Raw genomic sequence first — 15,838 nt, 5'->3', positions numbered from 1 at the left:
ATTGCTTCTTAGTTTTCCCAGTGTCTTTGGAACACATTTTTCGGCTTGGGTCAAAGCAACTCCTTGACAGGAGCCTCAGAACTAGAGGGGAAACCAATCTTCTCATCTCTTTTTTCTTAAAGCCAACAACCTGGCAGAAGACAAATGTGAGTTTAAGTAATGAGTACTTTATTCAGAAGGACCAGAAGCCATGAGGAAGGAAGGCAATTCAACATGGAGAATGTTCCATCCTAGAATCTTGGTCTTTATAGGTTGTGAACCTTAAGGGCAGGGCAAATCTCTCTTGAGGAGACCTGATGGGAGAAAGAAGACCTGGGTGAGGGGCTGTAGGGGCAGCATTCAGAAGAATCAGACATTGCACAACAAATAACCCTTTTTTGGTCCCTTTGTTGAAGTTGCTCAGAGGATTATTCTGCACTCCTCACTTTCTTTTTATTGTGAAAATATCATACAGAGGGGTTACAATTACATGAGCAAGGTAATGAGTACATTTCTTATCAAGCACTGTTGCCTCCTCCTTTGTTTCCCCTTCCCATCCCTTCCCATCTCCGCCCCCCACAACCTGCACCAAAGTTGTAAAGTTCGCTTTTCCACATAACGTCTTGTACACCTCATTGTTGCAATGGGTCCACCAGTATCCCTATTTAAACAATTTGTTTTTTCCCTTCCCGTCCACAAATTATACCAACATCAAATACAGTGAAAAGAGGGGTTATACGGTGGGGGAGGGACATACAAAGCAACAAAGAAATCATCTTATAAATATGTTAGAAACAATTGCATATAATAACTAGTATATGTCTGAGTCAAGCAGAAAAGGTCAGATAAGTTGATGTTAGGGAAATGAACCCTAAGATATGTATTCAAATGTTTTTTTTCTTTCATGCAATTGTTTCTAACACATTTAAAAGATTATTTCTTTGTTGCTTTGTATGTCCCTCCCCCACGGTATAACCCCTGCTTTCACTGTATTTGATATCCGTATAATTTGTGGAGGGGAAGGTAAAAAAACAAATCATTTAAATAGTGATACAGGTGGACCCACTGCAACAATAAGATGTATAAGTCGTTATGTGGAAAAGCGAACTTTACAACTTTGGTCGGGGGGGGGAGGAGGATTTAGTGGGGGGCGGGTGAGGATGGGAAGGGATAGGAAGGGATGGGAAGGGTAAACAAAGGAGGCTACAATGCTTGATAAGAAATGTACTCCTTATCTTGCCCATATAATTGTAACCCCTCTGTACATTATTTCACAATAAAAAAAGAAAAAATTGCATGAAAGAAAAAACATTTGAATACTTATTTTGGGGTTCCTTTCACCTAACATCAACTTATCTGAACTTTTCTGCTTGACTCAGACATATACTAGTTATTTTGCAAAGAAGAGAAACCATGGGACTTATGTTTCTTTGGGCCTGGCTTACTTCACTTAATATAATTTTTTCCAAGTCTTTCCATTTCCTAACAAATGGGGCAATGTCATTCTTTCTGATGGAGGCATAGAATTCCATTGTGTATCTATACCACATTTTCTTGATCCATTCATCTACTGAGGGGCATCTGGGTTGGTTCCATATCTTAGCTATGGTAAATAATGCTACAATAAACATAGTTGTGCTGGTAGCTTTAGTATGGTCCTGTTTGTGATCAGTTGGGTAAATGCCCAAGAGTGGGATTGCTGGGTCATAGGGGAGCTCTATGTGTAGTCTTTGAGGAACCTCCATACTGCTTTCCAAAGTAGTTGAACAAGTTTACACTCCCACCAACAATGCAGTAGGGTTCCCTTCTGTCCACATTCCCTCCAGCATCTGTTGTGTGTGTGCTAAGAGATGCCTGCAAATGGATTTCTTATTTGGTCCTTTACCGAGTACATTTGAGACCCCTGTTCCAGAAAACACCCACTTCAATGAAGAAAATATGGAAACCCAATTTACCAGAAAACCGATTTACACAATGAGATACTATACCAACTTAAAAAAGAGGAAACTTCTGTCAATTGGGACAACATAGGTATATTGTACTAAGCAAAATAAGGCAAGTACAATAAGACCAATACATGTAGAATCTAAAACCAATCAAACTCATTGAAGGAGACAGAACAGTGGGTGGCAGAGCCTGGGGACAGTGATACCGGTCAGGAGGAAAGGGATATTTGGTCAATGATAGAAGGACGGAGTGTTATTGACCTATCATCCAGCATGCTGACTATAGCTAATAATAATGTACTCTATGCATTTTATTCACATATATTGATTCTACAAAGGGATTTCTCTGTGGTGTGTCCATCAGTATGTGTTATAATCAAATTTACTCTCTATTGTTCTTTCTGTCTTTAATTTTATTTTTTCTTAACTCCAAAGGTCGTACCAAGTTGTTCTGATTGAATATGTCTAAGTGTCTGGCACTTCCTGTATAGCTTCCTGTCATCCCCTTCACCTCTTACCCTTCTTATACCTCCTGTCCCCTTTTAAAACCTGAACATTAAGGAGTTTCATTATTCTATTTTCATACATGCATATAAAGTACCTTGATCATATTTACCTTCAAAATTTATGTAAGAGTAAGTTTGATGTTCTTACATCAACTTCGATATTGTAATCAGCTTTCGTTAATCATTCAGTAATTTAACACACATAAAAAATTACACCCCAGAAACACACATATGTAATTATATATGTAATTATGCATATTATATCTACATATAATGTATATGTACATACAATATTTATAATTATCCTTCATCAATTTTTAGGATTAAAAAATTGTTACTTTTCGGGGCTGGGAAGTTGGCTCAGTGGTAGAGTACTTGCCTTGCATGCATGAGGCCCTGGGTTCAATTCCTCAGCACCATATAAGCAGAAAAAAATAGCTGGAAGTAGCACTGTGGTTCAAGTGGTAGGGTGCTAGCCTTGAGCTGAAGAGCTGAGGGACAGCGCCCAGGCCCAGAGTTCAGGCCCTGCGACCGACAAAAAAAAAACTTACTTTGCTTTCTCAATCTGTAAAGAACCCCTTTGTTCATGTCTTTGAAACAGGATAGTCCTTGTGACTGAGCTCAGCAATAGAGAATTAGTACCAGGGCAATTCTGTGAATCTTTTTAGCCATTTGCAAGCCAAGATCACTGGGTGGTTGAAGCCTGAAAATTATAACTCTGCTATTTGGGAATAGCAAATAAAACAAAACAAAACAAAATTGCCAGATAAGAAAGAAAAATGACACACGCCTATCATCAATTGCCAATCATACATTAAAAGAATGTACATATAGTTCTGCTGAATCACACACTTAAGGCATATATATGGAACATATCCTGGCTTTAAAAGAACACTCTCCTCTTTCCCCTGGATTTCTTTAGTCTCAGCTCTCTCCACCCCAACATGAGCCTACCAAAAATGGAGAAAACATTCCAGATGCTGGTGTGCTATTGTTCAGTCAAATGCCACCTTCATCTGGTCTGTGTTATTGGGTATCCATTTTTAAATATGAATAAACATCTTATTTGTTCTTTTGATGACTGTTGAGCACTTGGAAGTTGCCAACATTGTTCTACATGCCGTAATTCTTACAACACCCTTGCTCGATAGAACCCAGAATATCAGATGCTCGAGGGAGGCAGGAGAGAACCACAGTACTTTGAAATACCAAGCCAGTGAACTTTTGACTTCGGCCATCAAATGCCTCCAAGTCTATCCAGTTATTCTGAAAGTATAAGTCATGCTAATAATCTCAACCCACTGACTGCTAATAAAATGTTAAACCAGAGTAAACTTGATGTCAGAAATCCTTTGAGCGTCTGCACTGCCTGTCACCTCCACCCCCAGCATTGGCTGCACATGCCACCCTTCCTCGTTAGCAGCGACAAACTCTGGACACATTTCTCTTGTTCGTTTGTCCTAACCCCAAACCACCAGGGCAGCCAATACATGGAAAGACAGCACAGTGAACAACCACAACTAATTTATTCTTCCCAGATACCTTGCTATGTGCTAGAGCTAAGGAATTTAACAACTTAGAGGAGATGATTACAGAGGAGAAGCCTTTGTTTTAGGTGGAAGGCCCTGTTCCTTTGTGTTTTCCAGGTCACTCTGTATCAGTTAAACAATAGAAATTTCTAGATCCCTGGGCTCTCAGAGCCTTTCAATGGGAACAGCAACCATGAACCATGATAATAGGTTTTCCATTTCCAGGAGCATTGATGTGTTTTTTTTCCCCCAGAGTCAGAGCACAGAGGGCTTTTGTGAGAACTAGAACCGCTGCAGAAAGGGAGAGAGGCTGCAGATTGCAGGAGATGTTCCAATGTTTTCCTTTTTCTCTTTCCCCGTGAAAGCCGAAAACTGTCTTTCTTCCTCACAGAGACACATTGTTATCAGGTCATTTGGTTTAGGAGTACAAAAAAGAAAGCTGTTAAACGAGACAAGCCTGGAAATTGTCAAACAAATAGTCATTAGAATGGTGCCATGCAGGGCACTGTATCTCTGTGAAAACTTTTTAAAATTGAGGATGTCAGGCCCTGACTTATAACTTCCTGCTAAAGACACAGGATGATGTTTTCTCATTCTGCATCCTATTCCTGTACTTTGGAACACCACAGGCTGGAAACCACTGGGATTAGCCTCACAGAACAATACCAGCTTTCTTTATAGACCGACGTTTGAGTGGTACTGGGGATTGATTGCAGGGCCTTGTGCCTTCCAGGCAGGTAGAGAACCTTTGAGCCATGTCCCCAGCCCTTGTTTGCTCTTTTTACCCTAGCCAGCTTGGATCACAATTCTCCCGTTTAGGCTTGAAAATGTTTGATCTTGAAATCTCCTTTCCTTTCTACTTCTTGAATACCCAGGTTTACAGGCATGAACTACCAACACCCACCATTTGCTTCATTTCTGATAAAGTATCAAGACTTTGTCTAGGCAGCCTTAGTCCACGTTCCTTCTAATTTTCAACTTCTGAATAGGTAGATGTGTGATCTATTTATATAATGATTATTGATTCCGTATTCACTGTTTTTTTTAAGAGCAGTGACCTATTTTTTTCTCTCTAGCATGCAGAACCTAATTATAGAATTTCAGAGCCAGTAGGAGCCTTGAGATCATAGTTTATCTCTGATACTTTATAAATGAAGAGAAAAGCTGAGATCAAGAATGAGCAAATGATTTCAGAAAGGTTATCAGGAGCCCAACAGTGATTTAGCTTGTGTGTGTGTGAGAGAGACAGGGGATGGGAGGGTGGCTACTTTCTTCTCAGGAAACCCCATTGGCTAGCTCTACCTTGGAAGCTGCAAAGAAAATGTTGCCTAGAGATCACAGGCATTGAAGTAATGTGCAAACCAATCATTGATGGGCAACAGGCACTGATCAAGAAAATGCACAGTGGCCACACAGCTCGCATGGGTTCTGGAGTCCTCCCATGATTTACAATTGATGATGGTGAGGTCTGGCAGGCGTAGGAGGTGTGGTATGGCGCCAGCGGGGACAGGGCCTTGGAAAATATGAGCCAGAAGCCACACAGACCAGCCAACATGGAAATATTGTGGTGTCTCTTATTACCATTCATTCACTAGTGTATTCACCTGACACTTCTGAGATTAACAAGATCTGAGAAGTGACCTGGGGATACAAAGCTAGGGTGATGGACATTTTCTCTCTGGAAAAGTTTGGCTTGAGCCAAACTCTAGGCATTAGTATTTTACAGGGATATACTAAATGCCCCTTCCTCTTTAAACAGATTTTCAAATTCCATTCCAGAAATTTCAGTGGAATTAATTAAGTCAGACCCCTTATTGTTATTAAATGACCTGTGATCTGCTCCATTGTCCCGGGTCCAAACTTAGTCTGCATTCTTTCTTTCCACAGGATGAGTTATTTCCACGTTTCCTTTGCCCTGTAGAGGAGTTAATGATGGCCCTTCAAAAGATATGTCCATATCCTGAACTTTGTGACTGTGTAACCTTATTCGCAAAATAAAGTGACTTTTGAAAGTGACCTTATTTGCAAAAAACATATTGTTTGAAAATGCAATTGCATTATAATTTCAGAAGGTTACCCTGGATTTTCTAGATTACCTTTAAAACCAGTGTCAGGTGTCCTTATATGAGAGACAGAGGGGCTATCTAAAAACAGGGACCAAAACTAAAGTGAAAAGACCACAAACCAAGGAATTCTAAGAGCCACTAGAATTTGGGGGGATTCTTTTCCCCCCAGAGTCTCTAGAGGGACTGTATACCTACCACTTGTTAGTGGACTTTAAATTTTTTGGTCTGTGGAACTTGGAAAGAATAAATCTGCTTTAGTTTTTAGTTGCCATATATGTTGACAATTTGTTATAGTTACCCTCGAAAACTAAGACTCACAGTCCTACAGTGTCCTCACCCACTCCCCATTTAAATGTGATGGGCCACATATTAATGATGGTTGAAATCTCTAGTCATCCAAACTGCATCTGGGAACAATGCATTTCAACAGCAAACAGGTCTGCCCCTCCTCACTTTGATTAGCTCCCCAGGAAGAGCAAACCTGGTTTGTGCCTTCCCATCATAGTAGATAAATGTATCATCCTAGATGCTTTCAAGTACAGAAAAATCAATCCTCATTTCTCAGACTTTGGAAGGATCAAAACTCAGCATGGAAGCATTGTCCAAGTTGGTCGCCATGCTATAGGAATGGTCTTACCCTAGAAATGATGCTATTCTGTCTTCATAAAATGAAGATTGCGGCCTACTTAAGTATATATTCTCACTTCTATCTTAGAGTCACTCAAGTTACATTTTATTAGATTTTCACATGGTACATTAAAAAATTCAGGTTGTGCCAATGTCCAGGGCCATAGTGCGCCCCACCCCCAAAAAGAAGTTTTGTTAAACTCAAGTTCATTAAATTTATGTCTCAGTCTGGTTATTTTTGTCGTATCCACACCCACACTTCACATCTCCATCTCCTAGGACACAAAGCCATGGCTGCAGTTTCTCTCCTAAGTCTATAAATCTAAGATGGGCACAGAGTGCTCAGGGAACTTAGAAGAGTTTGGAATTCCTCTTGCCAGGGGACGTTAGGAACTTCTTGAAATCCCAGGGAACTTGGTTTTTCTATGGCTCTGATGGAAAGACATGTGCTATTCATACATGTGGTTTGGTCAATTCCTTGAAGCTGCCATCTGCATCTCAAGCCTCCCCTCTCTCCACCCAAACACCCCCTGAAATCCCTTCCCCACAGAAGAGGCCAAGAGCTTCCTTACTCAGGTAAAGCTTCCAGACTGTTCTGGCTCTTCCTCTCTAGAGACGGCTCAGAGACCTTGGCTGCTATCTGGATACGGCAGAGATGATGCAGGCAGCGACAAATAACTGTGGTTGCCTCATGTTATATTTTTCTCTTACAAATTTTCCATTTCTCTCAGCATTCCCATTGGAGGCTTTCCTCTCTGGCTGGCTAGAAATGAAGATGTGACTCCTTGACTTAGGCTTCCACTTGGAGCATTTGAGGTCTCTCCTCTTCGCCTCCCCAAGAAAAACAAATTGGAATGTTCTGCATATGTTGCTTGGTCTCAACCATAATTTATGTAAATTCGCTCTCATGTAGTTTATACTCCTCAACTGGTCCCTTCTGTGGGTGCAGCCCCTTGTATACTTTTGCTCTGTTTTTGGTTTCTCATGCAACTCTCTATGGCAATTAAATTTATCATTCTGTAAACCTAAGTCCTGCCAATTTCAGGAATCAAGACTCCTCAGCTATGACTGGAATTCACAGCTTTGAGTATTTAGGGAGAGCAGCATACTTTTTTATATATGTTTATTTTTGTGTTGGTATTTAATTCCTGAATTTTGAAGAAGTTTTGTTACCTTCTGGGGGGAAAAGTGGGTCTTTTTTTCCCCTCCTTCCATTCTCACTTTCTCACCTATCCTTCCTGCTTTGCCTCCTTCCTTCCTTTCCTTTTCTTTCTCTTTCTCCCCCTCCATCCCTTCTTTCCTTCTTTCTCTCTTACCTTTCCTTCCTTCCTTCCTTCCTTCCTTGCTTCCTTCCTTTCTCCCTTCCTTCCTTTCTTCTGTCCTGCCTCTTTCTCTTTTCTTTCTTTCTTTCATTCTTTTTTCTTTCCCTTCATTCCTTCGTTCCTTCCTTCGTTACTTTCTTTCTTACTTGCTTGCTTTTTTGGTTATTCTTGAATTCCCTCTCAACTTTTCAATTCAGGATTTCTTTTCATTGGCTTTATTCTTACTGCTCTATCTTCATATCCTATCAAAACAGACATTTGATTATTCGTGAAAATACACACTAGGAAGTGATTATCTTAAGAAATGGCCATTGGAGTGTGTGCAGATTTTTGTCAGAACGTGTGGTGCCACTGTCTCTTTCTACTTCAAATATGAATGGTGGTTGGCTGCTGTAGACACTGTTAATTGAGGTGAGCCAAAGCCCCCACAAACATATGTAAGCACTGCAGCCTGAACATAGGAAATGAGCAAGGTCTGCTTGATCATTAGATTGTTTCACAGAAGGCTGATCCACACACCCAACGGGAAGCACACAGTGACTTTGGCCCAAATCTTGTCCTCTCGGTTTTGAAATGGCCTTGGCTCTCAGAAGGAGACAGAAATGCATAGCCCAGGAATCATGCTGTGTTTGTACAGTCTGGCTGTGATCAACTTAGAACCAATGGAGGGGAAAATGTCACTTTTTAATTCTGACTGCTCAGTACTTATTCAATTTCATTAAATAAACAGGGACGAGAAATTAGAGATTATTGTTGTCCAGCTTGATGGCAGTACAATAAACAAATAAAATTGTATATATTCAAGGTGTATAATGTGATGATTTGATACAGATATGAACTGACCATCATCATCAAACTAATCAGCACATCTGTTCCCACACTTAGTGCCATTACTTAGGTGTGGGAGATGGGTGAATATACTGCAGATCATGCTGGTGAATTCTCAATTAGACAATATGGCATTAATTACAACCACCATCTCGAACATTATAGTATCAGAACAAGAATATTTTTTCTTGTTACACTCTTACTTGCTTTAAGATTTGCATCATGAAAACATAACCGAAATTCAGACTTTATTACAACTACCAAACAGAAACCTAAATCAAAAATCTGTTAAGGACTTCATAGGTGCTACAGACATCACATAACAAATCCTAAACTGATTGTCCCCACACTTTCCCCATCAAAAGCCAGTACCTAAGATGTCTCATCCATCTTCTCCTCTGCGTTTAACACACATAGCATCCTTTTCCAAGTCTGTTTCATGACCATCCCTGTCAGAGAGAGTTTTCATAGCCCTTGGTGTAGGGATAGGTCCTTAAGGAGAAATCAGCAGCTATATTTGCCATGGACCTGATGTTTGCAGAGTAGGAAAAATAAGCTTTGACCCAGAAGGAAGTCGGGTAATTTTTGTAGGACATGGACCAGTTTGGGGAGACTGTAATGGGAGCCTGGAAGGCTGGGCATAACTCATACAGATTAAGTCTGTATGGTCTGTAACTTTCATCTAGATTGGGGTGTCTGAAAACTAGGAAATCCTGGCCCAATTCTCATGGCACCTCCCCACGGACTTGGAGAGTCTAATGTCACATCTAGCATCTATTGACCTCACTCCCCCAAATAAAAAGAAAGAACCAACCTCTTAGGGGATGGAAGTGTAGCTCATGTGGTAGAGCATTAGCCAATGAAAGAAAGTTTCAAGTAACAAGTTTGAGTCCCAGTGTTGGACCTAAAAAGAAAAGAAAAGAATAGAATTTCCCTAGATAGCACTGCCACCTCTGCGGTATTGCAACTCTCTGTTCAGTGATGTACCTTTGTGTGCAGTCTCTTCAACCCTCGCTCTGGCTGCTTCCTCTGTTATTAAAGTCCTTAAATCCTGCTTGGGTTTCCCTTATAATGAGAAAGATTCTAATAAGCTAAGGGAGACATAAAGGTGCGTTTTTAATTTGTCAAGTTGAGTTTTAAGCTGTACACTGTACAGTAGTTAATCTCCAGCTTGAATTTTTGGCTTCCTCTCGCTCTTAATTAAGGTAATAGCCCCCAGTTGAAATGCCCTGGTACAGCCTGGAAGGAGGGACAGTGCAGACTCCCATGGGAGAGCCTGACCCCTGCCATAGGTGTCAGGGCATGGACATGGGCCAAGTCCACTTTGAGTTCACTCTGCAAAGGCCTCCGGACGGTGGTAGTAGGGTAACCATTCTCTCTACTTGACAAGTTCTCATAACATGTGGACATCATGATCTCTTTCACACTTCACTGTCCACTGTTGCTATGACAAATTGCCAGAAGCACATAGCTTAAAACAACATACACTTTTTTAACACCAAGTTCTGGAGGTCAGAGGTCCTAACTATGTCTGGTGGGCTGCCTTCCTCCTCCACCCTGGAAGAGCATCCACCCTCTGCCTTTCACAGCTTCTGGAAGCTTCCGGTGATCTCTTGGCACTGGTCCTGCTTCACTCTGATCTTTGTCACAGCTCTTCTGATTTTGACCTCCCTGCCTCCCTCTTAGAAGGACCTATGGGATTACATTGGACCCATCAAATAATCTCCCCCCACCTCAAGATCTTTCATTTAATCGCATCTGCAAAAGTCCCTTGCCATGTAAGGTAATATTGACAAGTTCTGGGGACTAGCACACAAACAGCTTTGGGGATATTACATTTCCTACCACACACCCTTCCTTCTTCAGCTTCCTGTGGCCTGTGTGAACGAGAAATCCTCAACACAGATGCTTCTCTAGTTACAGTAGGGTTAAGGCCTTATAAATCTGTCAGAAATTAAAAATAGCCTAAGTTGAAAATGCATTTGATACACTTACCTATTGAATACTTAGCTTAGTGTAGTCTCAATTATTCTCATGCACTGAAGTCCCAGTTATTTCCCCTCATGATTATTTGGCTGACTAGTTGTTATGGCTCACTGCTACAATGCTACAATTCAGTAAGGAGACAGCACTACATATGACCAGGCTGGAAAAGGTTCAAAATTCAAGTACAGTTTCTATGGAATGTCCATTACTTTCCTACCATAGTGAAGGTGGATTAAAAAAATGGTTGACCAAATGCCCCTCAGTAGATGAATGGATTAAGAAAATGTGATCTCTCTCTCTCTCTCTCTCTCTCTCTCTCTCTCTCTCTCTCTCTCTCTCTCTCTCTATATATATATATATATATATATATATATATATATATGAATTATTTGCCTCCATCAGAAAGAATGACATCCCCCCATTTGTTAGGAAACAGGCTTGGAAAAAATTATATTAAGTGAAGTAAGCCAGGCCCAAAGAAATGTAGATCCCATGGTTTCCCTTATTTGCAATAACTAGTATATGTCTAGGACAAGCAGAAAAGGTCAAAAGCTATGCATATATGACAATTTAAGATGATGTTAAGTGAAATGAACCCCACGACAGGGACATAAGTGGTTTTTTCTTTCTTGCTATTGTTTTTAATAAACTTATACTGTGCTATGTGATTTTTTTTGTTTCTTTTGTATGTTTTTCCCCCATGGTATAAATCCTGTTTTCACTGTATCTGATTCTGGTGCCCTGCATTTTGTATATATACTCTTCTAATTTGGGGAGGGGAAGGGAAATTAAATAGGGACACAGGTTGACCCATTGTAGCAATGAGTTGTACAAGACACTATATTGAAAAATGTACTTTACAATTTGGAGGGGGGGGGAGTATAGTTGTGGAGATGGGAAAGGAAGGGATGGTAGGGGAAAAACAAAAGAGGAGGCAACAATGCTTGATAGGAAAGGTACTCATTACCTTGCTCATGTAACTGTAACCCCTCTGTACACTATTTTTTACAATAAAAATGTATTTAAAAAATTGGGTTGACCCACTGGGGACCAGTAACATTGCAGAACCTAATCATTTGCAAAACTAAGACATATCTGCTTTGAGTCTCTGTTTTCTGACATTTTTAGGCTTGCCTTAACTTTTCTATCATCAGCAATGGAGTCTCCTCTGTAAGCTACAGGAAAACAGCTATCTTTGTCAGAAACAAACAAACAATACGATGGAGATTTAGCTTCCCCCAAATCTCTAGTAGTCATTTCAGAGACAAAACGGTGAATCTGCTAACTATTAAGGTCCATTTGAAGTTCAGGACTGAAGAATGCTCACTACTGCTAAGTTACAGCCCAGTTGGCACTGAAGGTCTAGATAATGGCAGAAGCTATGGGAACCTTAGGAAAGTCCGCACGGAGTGGGTGGTATTGTGACTAAGAGTAGTCACAATGAATCATTAGTACTCTACTTTGTGAGAGAATCATTTTCTAAAATGTTCTAGGGCTGAACCATTGAGAAGTTGTGGTCTTCTTTCACTTTTTCATAATTCTTAAATATTTAGCAAGGATTTCTGGTGGCTAGCTTTAGCCATTAGCTATTAGCCATTAAATATTGGCTAACTCGGGAGCCAGGTGCCCTTCAATACAGACTGTTCAAGCCTTTTGCTCCTCTCCTCCTCTTATCACAATCACCACCATGCTTGTGGGTTTTCATTAGGCTGGGTCGGCCAAGGTTCAAATTTTTTTTTTCCTCTCAGGACAGCTGTTTAATCATTTGAAAATACCTCCAGTTTCTGGTGCGTCAGAGTTTCCTGTCCAGATAACGTGACCTTACCTATCTCCTGTCTCAGTGTGTTAGCCATGCTTCTGATGGACATTTCAGGCCTAGGATATGGTCAAAGATAATAGTGTTAAAAATAATTCTCCAAGTGTCCCCCTTCATTATTATCCTACAGAAATGGTTGATAGCCTCAAATAAGCTCCTTTACCCCAAGTACTTTTTTTTTTAATTTCTGAAGACTTTACATTTTTACTTACTTTTAACATCATCCAAGAATATTAACAAAAATGTATCACATAACTGTCGTTTTAAACTCTCCAGAGATTAATTCATTGCCAATAGAGATTCATACAGCACGAGGATACTTAAATCCAGATCTTCTCTATTGACTCACTAACTCCGTACCTTTCAGCAATTAGCAGCATCCACGCCTCAAGCATCTTCTCAAGGACAAGGAACCAGAAGGTCCACCGGGCTCTTTCTCACCTGGTAATGCACCATTTCTCACCAATGTAAGCTCCTCTGCAGGGAAAATGGGTAAATTACAGCCAAACCAACCAGAAACTTCGGTGTTTCCCTTCCTGTAGGTGGCTCTAATATTATGGAAGTTAGTTTCCTGGATCCCTCTCCCTAGACAATGGGAAAAGAAGGAAATAGCTCATCTCTAAAATGATGAAGGGTACTAAATTCATATAAAAGTAACTTTTAGAAATTCATCCTCTGCTAGATTGCCAAGCTGCTCTTTAGTGTGTGTGTGTGTGTGTGTGTGTGTGTGTGTGTGTGTGTGTGACACACAGAGAGAGACACAGAGAAAGAAAGAGAGAGAGAAAGAGAGGGGGAGGGGAGAGAGAGAGAGGGAGAGAGAGAGGAAGAGAGAGAGAGAGAGAGAGAGAGAGAGAGAGAGAGAGAGAGAGAGAGAGAGAGAGAGAGAGAGAGAGTCCTACAACTTGAACTCAGGGCGGCGAGGGTACTGTCCCTGAGCTTTTTGTTATTTTGCTCAAGGCTAGGACTCTACCACTGGAGCCACAGCTTCCCTTTCAGCTTTTTGGTAGTTTATTGGAGAAAAGAATCTCAAGGAGTTTCCTGCTCAGGCTGGCTTCAAACCTTGATCCTCAGATCTCAGCCTCCTGAGTAGATAGGATTATCGTACCTGGCTATATTTTAAAATTTTCTTTTAGTGTGACAAAGTGTCTTTACTTTTATAGATGCTGGGCTTTCTGTCTCATTTAGATTTCTATGGTCTCCATTTTACAAAGGAGCATTCTTACATTTTCTTTTTTATGTCAGTCGTGGAGTAACTCTGGGCCTGAGCACTGTCCCTCAGTTCTTCAGCTCAAGGCAAGCGCTCTACCACTTGAGCCACAGTGCCACTTCCAGTTTTCTGGTGGTTTATTGGAGAGTCTCAAGGACTTTTCCTGCCCTGGCTGGCTTTGAACCTCGATCCTCAGATCTCATCCTCCTGAGTAGGTAGGATTATAGGCCTAAGCCACCAGCATAGTTTCTAGCTTAAATTTCTTAACTTAAAATTTAGATAGTTAACTCAAGTAAAATTAATTTTTTTCTCTGGTGTAAAAGGAACTGAATCCCTTCATTTTCACAAACTTCATGAACTGAATTTTTTGCAAAAATTGCATTATTGATTAAAAACTATTTGGATAATTTTTGCATGTTTATTTTGAAGACTGCAATGGAACTTCTTCTCAGGTGAGAAGAGTTAACAGTGACTGAGACAGTGACATAATTGGGAAATAAGGATGGAAAGGAGAAATCAAAGAGCAATGCCAAACAGCATATTTCTCAGTGTGTTTGTCAATCTGTTGCCATTATGATGCTATCTTGAGGCTGATGGAATACTTTTGCTGCCAGTTCTAGACTTGAACTCAGAATATCACAACTGTTGCTCAAGTTTATTGGTTCATGTCTGGTGCTTTGACACCTGAGCCATACCTCCAGCCTGGCTTTTTGCTGGTTAACTGGAATATTACATTTTCTGCTGGGACTGGCTTCTAAATTACCACCCTCAGCTTCTAGGTATGAACCACTGGGGCCTAGAATGAATACGGAGGACACAATAAGATATCACCATGAAATGATGGGCAAGTGAAACTTACTCATTCTATGAATACTAGTGTGTGTATGCATGTGCATGTGGGCACATGTGTGTGTGTGTGTGTGTGTGTGTGTGTGTGTGTGTGTGAGAAGATTCCTTTTTCTATGGCTTTGCTCCAATGAGTATTTGCTCTCTGTCTTATGGGGTTATCAATGGAATCTCATGGGGTTATCAATGGAATCATTTCTCATGTGCTTTATTTTGAACACTTTCTATAGTTTTACAGAGAATGAAAATTGTTTTGGAAACACACAAAATATAACTGGAAAGAGGCTATTCTTAGAAATAAAACAAAAAAAATAGCTAAGGACCTTTCCAAAGAACAGATCGTCCCCGAACCTACTATTTAACAGACGAGTCTATTTAGCATCGGGTATTAGTAAAAGCAGCTTAAACAGAATGCACTGAGTTGAAAGGCTAAGACACATTTGCCTAAAAGGCAATGTGGAGTCTGAATTGATGAAAAGACACTAATGTTTATTCACCATACATAATCAGGCTTTGAAGAAGTACGAAAGCTCTTAGACTTCAGCAAAGTTCCTTTTGCTTTTGAATTGCATTGACCTAAGAGATTTCCTACTTTAGCAATGCATCTTCTTTCTCACTTTCTGATTCCTGTACACCTCTGCAAACTCTTTTAAACCTCTGGTTTTTTATACTCGCTTTTTCTCTCCCAACTCCCCCCCGCCCCCCACACACACGCCAAACCCACCATCTCCCCACTTACTCTTTTTGTCTCCTTCAACACCCTCTGCCCGCCTGCCAATTGGAATTCTTGGAACCATTTCACAGTTAATGTACAACTCTCCCCACCCCCAACCCCCTTTAGGGAGTCTCTTGGGAAAAGAAAAGCTCTGCAGGGCTTTCTAGGCCAACAGCAGTGCACTGGAGTCTTTTTTAAAAAACTGGTTTATGTTGCCAAGCTGAAATGATCAGGGAGGCATGAATAATTCTTTTTCTCGGGTGCCCTAGGAACATTTAAGGTGCCGTGTAATTCATGCGAAATTACCATGGGAGAATTCTCTCTCCTGAGCTGTTTTGTCCTGTACCCTGGGGACATGTCAGTTTCAAGAATGGCCCTATGCCTCACAATTCTACTGTCAATCCCCCTTTGGAAGTACCTGCTTTATAGACTTTTCTAAAACCAGTGCCTCTTGTTGTTTCCCCC

General features: G+C 40.7%; 1 long non-coding RNA gene across 1 annotated transcript; it reads right to left on the bottom strand.

The window, feature by feature from the left end:
* Positions 1–235: 235 nt before the first annotated feature.
* Positions 236–15,469, bottom strand: LOC138841417 (uncharacterized). Its single transcript, XR_011376424.1, has 4 exons — positions 15,398–15,469; positions 12,966–13,082; positions 12,615–12,664; positions 236–293 (listed from the first exon to the last, which is right to left on the bottom strand). It is a non-coding gene; the product is annotated as an uncharacterized lncRNA (long non-coding RNA).
* Between the last annotated feature and the right edge of the window lie 369 nt (positions 15,470–15,838).

This window comes from Dipodomys merriami, unplaced genomic scaffold (genome assembly GCF_024711535.1).
Source record: "Dipodomys merriami isolate MVZ:Mamm:240054 unplaced genomic scaffold, mDipMer1.0.p SCAF_32, whole genome shotgun sequence".
Classification (NCBI taxonomy): Eukaryota; Metazoa; Chordata; class Mammalia; order Rodentia; family Heteromyidae; genus Dipodomys; species Dipodomys merriami.
This window is presented reverse-complemented; position numbering and strand designations above follow the sequence as displayed.